The sequence below is a fragment of the Mytilus californianus genome, unplaced genomic scaffold, assembly GCF_021869535.1.
Source record: "Mytilus californianus isolate M0D057914Y unplaced genomic scaffold, xbMytCali1.0.p SCAF_1, whole genome shotgun sequence".
Lineage (NCBI taxonomy): Eukaryota > Metazoa > Mollusca > Bivalvia > Mytilida > Mytilidae > Mytilus > Mytilus californianus.
The window spans coordinates 73,060,799-73,071,008 of record NW_026262581.1 but is presented as its reverse complement, the minus strand read 5'-3'; positions in this window follow the sequence as shown (position 1 = coordinate 73,071,008).

Below are 10,210 nucleotides of genomic sequence, written 5' to 3'. Positions count from 1 at the left end.
GGTCACACCGCTTTTTTATGTACCGTATACTATCATAGTGCCTGCAGGTTTATTATAGGTGCCTGTAGGTCACACCACTTTTTTTATGTTCCATATTCTATCATTGGTACCTGCAGGTCACACCAAAATTTATCTGTACCATCATTGCCTTCAGATCACACTTTTGTAACTACCTGCAGGTCACAGTGATATGTATCTGTACCATAGCCCATCTTACGAGCCTGCAGGTCACGTCACCATAGATCTGCACCAAAGGTGCATGCAGGTCTTATCCTCATAAATCTTTTCCAGAGCCCATCATAGGAGCCTGACATAGGTCACTCAGCTATGTGTATAAACTCATCATAGATACCAGGATTAAAATTTTTGTATTTCCGCCAAATGCGCATTTCGTCTACAAAAGACTCATCAGTGACGTTCGAATCAAAAAAGTTAAAAAGGCCAAATAAAGTAAGAAGTTGAAGAGCGTTGGGGACCAAAAATACCTAAAAGTTTAGCCAAATACAGCTAAGGTAATCTATTCCTGAGGTAGAAAAGCCTTAGTATTTTAAACATTCAAAGTTTTGTAAACAGTTAATTTATAATTATGACCATATCAATGATTATTCATGTCAACACAAAAGTGCTGACTACTGGACTGATGATACCCTCGGGGAATAAAAACCACCAGCAGTGGCATCGACCCAGTGGTTGTAAATAAAGCCATCTATGTAACATAGCCTATCATATGTGACTGTAGGTCACACTGATATTTATCTATAGTTTTGCGGATTATAGGAGCCTGCAGATACAATCACCATTTAGATCTGTATCATAGGTGCATCAAGGTTAAATCCTATAATACTATATGGATAAATAGCATGGTGACTTACAGGCACCTATGATAGGAAAAAGAAACAGAGTGACCTACAGACACCTTTAATATGATAGGGAAAATAACATGGTGACCTACAGGCACCTAAAAAGGATATGTAAAATAACAGGGTGACTTACAAGCCCCTATAATATGATATGGATAAATACAATGGTGACCTACAGGCACCTATGATAGGATATGTAAAATAGAAGGGTGACCTACAGGCACCTATGATAGGATATGTACAGGCAACTCAGATAATTATGGTACAGATCAATAGCAGGGTGACCTTGAAGCACCTCGGATAATTATGGTACAAATCAATAGCAGGGTGACTTACAGGCACCTGAGAAAATTATGGTACAGATCAATAACAGGATGACCTACAGGCACCTGAGATAATTATTGTACAGGTCAACAATAGGGTGAACTACAGGCACCTCAGATAACTTTGGCACAGATCAATAGCAGGGTGACCTACAGGCAACTCAGATAATTATGGTACATATCAATAGCAGGATGACCTACAGGCAACTCAGATAATTATGATTCAGATCAATAGCAGGGTGACCTACAGACACCTGAGATAATTATAGTACATATCAATAGCAGGATTACCTACAGGCAACTCAGATAATTATGGTACAGGTCAACAACAGGGTGAACTACAGGCACCTCAGATAACTATGGTACAGATCAATAGCAGGATGACCTACAGGCAACTCAGATAATTATGGTACAGGTCAACAACAGGGTGCACTACAGGGGCAACTCAGATAACTATGGTACAGATCAATAACAGGGTGACCTACAAGCACCTCAGAGAATTATGGTACATAACGATCACCAGTAAACTGTCATTTGACGAGCAGAAAGACATCTGCATTTTTGTTGCATTTTATGCAACGAACAAAGTAATTCTAGTATTTAGTGTCAACTGCATTCTGCTTGGGCAGATGTTACAAAATTTAACATGTTCCACATTAATGAAGATGCAGGTACTGTGATGCTGTTATCTGGTTGCTTCGTCAATGTGCCTGGAAGTAACACTGGTGGTACATGTTAACACGACATATTTATCAGTATGAAGCACAGAACAGAAAAGTTGTTTGGATCGGGCTATACAAGAGCCTTAATATAATGTAATTGTACAAATGCAAATATATTTCAGAACATATAGATTTAAAATTACAGAAAATTAGATTGGCAGAAAACAAAAATCTGGTTATAATTATTAATTAAAAAAATAAAAGATCTGACACCCCACCGTACTATTCATGCCCCGAACAGTTCGATCAAAACCTTGGTGGACCTCCTACGACACTCATTAGTAATTAAATATTCAACAAATTAGTTTATGACTCTCATATACGTGTCGCTTAGACCCCTGCCATGTACCAAAAGTTAAAATAGCAAAAATACGGAACTCCGAGGAAAATTCTAAACGGAAAGCCATAAGCAAATGGCAAAATCAAAAGCTCGAACACATCAAACAAACGAATAACAAGTATCATATTCCTGACTCGATACAGGCATTTCTTATGTAGAATACGGTGGATTAAACCTAGTTCTATTGCTAGCTAAACCTCTCACTTGTATGACAGTCGCATACAATTCCTTTATAAACTGACAACGAGGTGTGAACAAAACAAACAGACATAATAAGTAAAAATGTGTTATAATCTTAACTACTATAAAAACAAACAAATATGTCAACAAAGAAAAACAAAAAGGCATATTGCCAAAGCACATTAACAAAAACGAAAGACAAGAATACACAAATTTACCATAGCACAATAACACAATGACGGGATGTATAAACCGAGTCACGTCAAATGGATATTACCAAAAATAGACTAAAAAGTAAAAGTACTAATTTACAAAGACAAATAAAAGAATACTATAACACGTTATTATTAATAAGATGATAAACAACGTCAGTACCTAGAATCTATCATACTTCAAAACCATCGTGTATTATTTGTGAAGTTGATAATATTTATATATATTTATCAACAAGGTCTTGGTATCTTCCGATGAACTTTTTTTTAGAAAAAGGACGAGACGTTCTTTGACTTACTTCAATGGCGTTCATCAACTTTCTGCTCAGACACTTGTGACTTTTAACAAAGTCTGAGTAGCATCTGTGTAATTTGCTCCAAGCGATGTTTTCAAAATTGCAACGAAAGAAATTTCTTGGCATGACTAATTATCTACCTGAAAGAATATTGATGCCACCAATGAATTCCACACGTGAACACATACAAGTCCTCCTTTTAAATGAAACTACTGCGGATTAGAAAAAGATCTTCTATGTGGAGTAAAACGATAAGTAACAACATTTAATTAAATTTAAAAGTCCTTTAACACGACACCACTTTCTACATCATGAATTACCACAAAAAGGAAAAAAAAATCACTGCAACACTCAAGGAAGGAAATGGAAACTATACTCCACTAACACAACACTTGAACTAAGACGAAGTTCACCTGTTGATTCAGTTAACTTCATAAATATGCCCCTGTAGATTTTTTCTGGATTTCAAATTCGGTTGCTGTACAGTAAATAAATACCTATTTACACGAAATAAAAATAAGTACACATTTGATTTTGTTGATTTTTTAAAAGTCCAGGGGCTGGTTTTCGATTCATCTTAAGGCAAATTTTATTACCATCTCATGACTATCATATGATATGTCATAGAATGTAAATCATAGCTGTCATAAAATAGTCATACTAGGATGCTCTAATGACAGTCAAAAGTGGAAATATGTAACTACGAAAAAAATAACTATTACTATTCTTATCTTATACGAATATTTCATATTTTTTTCAGTATAATGAACACCACGAACATGAAATCATATATGAAGAGGGGATAAAATCTGAGTTGATAATTTGTTTAAATTTGGTTAGAACTTCGCGTTCATGTATTATTATAATGAAGTGTTATCTTATTGGGAATACTTTTAAGATTTGGTACATAGAGTACCCGCTTAAAGAAATGCCCGTGCAAATACGTTAATTAACTACTATATAAAGAAAGAATATTATAAATATTTATTAAAATTAATCATTACAAATTGATTCCAAATTGTACGTCGCAGAAGATTCAAATTTTAAATGACGAAGTGGAGAAGAAAAAAATCTTTACTATTGAGCAGATTAAACGACAGAACAAACAGTGCCAAAAAGAGAGTAAGATAGACTGCATGTAGAGACGGATTTTGTAGGAGAGGGCAGGGCCTCGCCCCCTATGGAGCTACATATATGGTTTATGTATAGATTTTTAGCATATACCACTCCAAACGATGCCTAGTTTGGGCCCCCTTTTTTGAAATCCTGAATCTGCATGTTGCACGAGCAAATAAAAAAATGTGTGATGTCGTGACATTTATGACAATCATTAGACCATCATAAGTCATGTCACGAGGTGTCGTAAGTGTACGATAAAAGTTATGAATATCATGACTTAAGACCCGTTCGAATACATATATTATTATGACATGTCATTTGACCGTCGTAAGACAAGTCTTATTCATAAGATACTATCGAAAACAATGCTTCATGTTTTGCCTTTCAGTTTCCTCGTTGTCCTTCATACAGATAATTGCAAATCCATGATACCCTACATGAACAGATCTACAACATTTTAAAAGTTGGTGCTATGTAAATGTGACCTGCAGTCACCTATCATTTTGCCTGCTAGGACTGTAAATGGTATTATAAATATTTTCAATAAACAGTAATTTTCAACGTAATACAAAGAGGATATTAATCAAAAGATAAAAACGGAGTATCTGAAACCTTAAGTTAAAATTAAAGGACAAAAATGCATATTATAGAGACTGACAGACTTTATGATGTTAAGCACCAACTAAGTCACTTGTCATATAATAACATCGTCGATTTTAATCTCAATTTTTTGCCGGAATTAATATTACTTGTAAATCACAGGCTATTCTACTGATAATCAAGAAACCTTGCACTTCAATGCAATGAATTTATTGCAAATTATTTGACCGCACATACATGCTCAATTGTGTTTCCTTTTAGATATTTAGATCTATCTTTTTTGTTGGGACTACATTAACTTGCGTATACTCTTTTCGTAGTGCAACGGTTTTGACGTTGGGTGACTGGCAGTAACCCTTCACAGAAGCTTTTATCCTCGTGCTTAGGTAACCAGTCGAAAAAAATATATAATCCGGAGTCAAAAGTCGGTTGTATGTAAATGGTCTATTATAGTGTACGAGGTTATGACCCCCTCTCCCCTAGATAGATACAAAGAAGAAATATGACATGTAAACGAAAATCTTTCGTTTCTTTCAAAAATTTTACGAAACAAGTTTATTAGTAAAAAATAGCTATGACAATGCAGATCTTCACCAAATTCTAATATTACACGTAGAATACTTTCTAGAAAAAATAATATTGACACGTTCTTTCTAGACAGAAGCACTGTTTTGCTATTGTTTCAAGTGAAAATGTATAAATAGACATGACCCTTTCCCTGTGGTCTATAAACCTTTTGTTTCAATGTTTACAAAGTAGTGAATGACACATCCTTGGATATTTGTATTTATGTGAATAATGTCAAAATAAAAGGCAAATAATGTTTTCATATATTATTCAAGATTTTTCTTAAATTCGATATGTTATTCATGAAATTATGTTTAATTGAGAAATTACTCAACGAAAATGAAAAGAAAAACAACCAATCGAAAATTAACCACACAGATATGTTTCGGAGTTTAGTGAGACGTCAATTTTCACTGAACTAGTACACATTTTTTAGGGGCCAGCTGAAGCCCGCCTCCAGGTGCGGGATTTTCTCGCTGTGTTGACGACCCATTGGTGGCCTTGACTGTTTTCTGCTCTTTGGTCGGGTTGTTGTCTCTTTGACACATTCCCAATTCGATTATGTTTGTTGTTTTTTTATTGATATGAACTTAACTTACTGATAATTATAATGTTTAAATATAGATTATACCAATGCATCAAGTACGATATGTCTCCTCTCGCGACAATTCTAATTTTAAATTAGTGTGAGAGGCTTGCCGAGCGTTTTGAATAATTATATTAATCTGTCAAGAGTAGAGAAAGTCGTATCGCACGATCTATATGCGGTGGTGGAATATGTTTTCCTGATGATGTAAATATCATTGACATATTTAAGCAAACTCTGTCTTTCTTTTTCAATAATATATATTAAACAGATTGTACATGTTTTACTATCTGACGCCTTCAGAATAGGTCGGCTTTTTTATGAAGTCACAAAATTGAAATTAGAGGAAAGCAAAACCATTTTAAATAATTGAATTTTGTCTTATATGAACTGATACCAAACGAACCATATGATCAAACGTTCATGGAAAGTATAAATCTGCCAAGAATTAGAGAAACTAAAACTTATAAATCATGTGTGGTTTTTTTTTCTGAAGAAATATGAGTCTTATAACAGTAATATCTAATAATTGAAGGAAAGAACCTTATACAACACGTGTTTGCGAAATAACATTCAACAAATACTCTCATGTTCAAAAGTTCAAAAAATAAAGATATCAATTTTTGGGAGCGTACAATTAACAACCAAATTCAACTTTGAACTTCATATTTAGGACCGAAAATTTACAACAAATTCAAACGTATGAGCATTTGAATCATGCCAATATCAAAGTACTGGTACATAACACATTGAAAAAGCAACTTTCAAGCAGGTGGAATTATCTGTGAGTGTTTTGTGACGAAGATTAAAAAACATCAGGCAAAATAATGATATCAATGGATAATTTTAATAAAGAGCTGCGCCATGAGCGCGTGATACGCCCGTCGCTTAACGAATAGAGTTCCATAATCCTTCAATGTCATATCAGAAATTTATATAAAAAACCTAAAGGGAGCTTATTTTAATAGATATAAACCAGTCACCAAAGTTTCATGAAAACTACTCTAAGCACTTTTGAGTTATTGTCCGAAAACAGGAAAATCTCCCCTTTTTATGAATAAAGTCCCAATACTCCAAACTGTAATATCAGTTATTTTAAAAAATCAATGGGAAGTTATGTCAATATATATAAACAATTCATCAAAAATTCATGAGAATTGTTCAAAGCATTTTAAGTTATAGTCAGAAAACTGGAAAATCCACCATTTTTTATGAATAAAATCCGATAACTCAGAAACGTAAAGTCTAAAATTTATAAAAATCGAAAGGGAGCTTACATTAATAGATATTAACAATTCACCAAAGTTTCATGGAATTGGTTAAAGCGATTTTGAGTTGTTGTCCGACATGTTGATGACGGACGGACAACGGTTTACATTGTACCATAATACGCCCCGTAAACGGGCGTATAAAAAGGGGAAAATTTTCATTTACGATACGGATATCATTCGTTGGTAAAGGTTCAAGATTTTATTTGAACTCTCAGACACAGATACATGTGTAACGTGATAAATTATAACTAATAGCATTACATAAACATGACGAAGTAAATAGTATCAATAATATACACATGCCAGGTAGAAATAACAATAGTATATAAATAGATATTTCAACATATTACAACATATTGAAAAAAGACCTTCCATTTATTTTATAATTATCATTTTTTTTGTAGTAGCTCGGTAGAAACTTTTTCCTTAAATCAACAATATTTTTATTAGTACATTTAAATAACAAATGAAATTCATCACCAATATAAATCCTACACAAGGTGAATAGTCTATCATTCCTCGGAATATTTTGCTATCTTCCTGTTTCACCTAAATTAAGTGATCCAAAGCCTGCAATATTCAGGAAGATTTAAAAGGTATTTTTCTAACGTAAACTTTTTTTTTTTGAAATATCGAATAAAATTGTCCTCGTGATCGGAATTTTTGATATCACTGTAGACCACTGTTGTACAAACTGATTCAAGTAAATTTCATCACAGTAGCTCTTTGATTGCAAACATAATTATATCCAATGCCAGTACTGTTTAATGCCGCTTCCATAAAATTAATCCATTTAAAGGTGTATTAATTTTTAGGCTTTAAGCCAAGCATCAATTTATACAATAAACTGTAAACCTTTGATTCATTTTTAACAATTTTACACCATTATAAAACCATTTCACCTTTATCTCAAGAGAAAATTTACCCGATTCTTCATAAACAATAAAATTAGGCGTAGTGTTTCTTTCAGTGCCCTTTTGAAAGATTTCAAGTTAGTCTTTTCAATTTTCAAGTTTTCAAAGCCCCAAACTTCAGCACCATACAATAAGATTGGCTTTGTCATAGAATCAAACAGTTTAAATTGTAGATCCATAGGTATTGATTCATTTCGTATAACTTTGTACTTCCGAAATGTAATTTGTTATCAAGTCTAGAGGGTCTTGATGGGGTTTACAGAATAGAGAATAATGGGCAAAAAGTGCAGAATAAAGGGCAAAACATATAAAGACTAGATAAGAATAGGCCAAAAAAAAAGAAAGAATAGAGAATATTGGGGTGCTAAAATATAAGGAATAGAGAATAATTGGTGATAGACGTCACAATTGAAATTGTTGCAATTTGTCTGTTGTATTTTGAACAACGACGGCAATCAAAATGGACATTTGTGTTAGTACTGCTCGCCAGGAAATTAAAAAAAACTATTCTTAAAGTAATTTTACATGTATCTGTTCATTTTTCATCTTGAAACGGCTGATTTTCTATTACGTTTTGGCTTCATTAATTAAATCAAAATGGCGGCCTTACGAACGTTTATCAAATGTCCGCTTCAAAGTACAAAAGTTTTAAATTTTCCGTTTAAAATCGAAATGATTCTATCATGCAATGCTCTATGCTCATTTTAACATGTGTAGGCATTATTTTTGTCTATATTAGTATTTCTTACTCTATACTACGAATCAAATTCCATTCTTAAAATCAATACAGGATGTTAGCCTATCTGTACGCTTTGTATTGTTGTTTTTATCGAGCAAAAAAAAAAATGCATTTGCAGCAATAATAAACCATTTTAGTCTTATATTTGAATGCAAATGTGTATTTAAAGTTTAACCACAATTTGCATCTTTGTTTTAAAGTTATAGATCTGCACGCTCAACATATTTTGGGATCGAAACTTTTATTTTCATTTTCATATCGTCTCACATCAGATCATGTTAAAGAAATTCAAAAATGTTTTTTTTAGATTCAGCATGACATTCAAGTTAAATAAGAAGCTTGTGTTATTGTCATTGATATTGGCAGTCCCAATATTGCACCTTGCAATGACAAAATTGTTCGGGTACGTATAATAATTGTTGAACTCTAAAATATAGTCATTCTTAGCATCAAGTGCCACTTTTGATGCTTAGTTGCGGCTGCTAGTCAAGTTATATCATACAAATATTAGTAGCTATAATGCTATTCAAGTACTACGTTTTTTACAATCTTTCCGCATTTTTTTTTTAAACAAAAATATTGTATTCAACCTCAGTTTTCCATTACTATATGCTCAGTATTTTCTGTCGCGCTTGTTTCTCAAAACGTGATTTTACTGTAGAATTTGAATTTTTTTTCCGGAAAAAATATTTACTGATCATAATTCACACCATACTGGTACGGTTACCAAATCGTTTAATCGAAACAAATTACAAATTAGATTTTCATACGAAACGATATTAAATGTGAAAAGGGACAACCTATTCACACATGTTTATTAATCAAATATTTCATGCATATTGAGGACGAACACAAAGTAATAGTAAATGCAGTAGCTAGGTTTCGCAAAGTCCGATTAAGTTTGGGGCAGGGTGATGTCGACAGCCACTTGTGGGGGTTTGTTGGAGAGGGACACAACTTTGCATGTTACAGGGCACCTACAGATTCCTCAACAAGTTTTTGTCGCATTCTTAGTATGAAGAGAGCGTGGCACTTTTCTACGTAAGACAACGGATTAAATATTTATTTTCCGATCGGACATGGCTGCGTATTTATGCATCCGGAATAGCCAAAACGACGTCCCTATTTATCATGGATTTACTGCCGGCGAGAATACCTATTGCTACAAACTTTAGATAAATAATATCGTTATTTTATTCCATTCAACAGAGGAATAGGCACTGCAATCATAGACAGAAGTAATTTTTATTTTGATTGGTGAACAAATTCCGTTTATGAAATATTGTGATATTAACTTATTAACAAAAGACAAGAATGTTTCTGATTAAGACTGTAATCTTTAATGTTTGTCGGATATCTTAGATCAATATATAAAGGACTTATAAAACAAATGAAAAGTTGATAACTCCTAAAAAATTATTACGTGAATCGGTGTACATCTAAGAAGTTGAATTGTCTATCTTCTAGTCCTAGGGTAAATA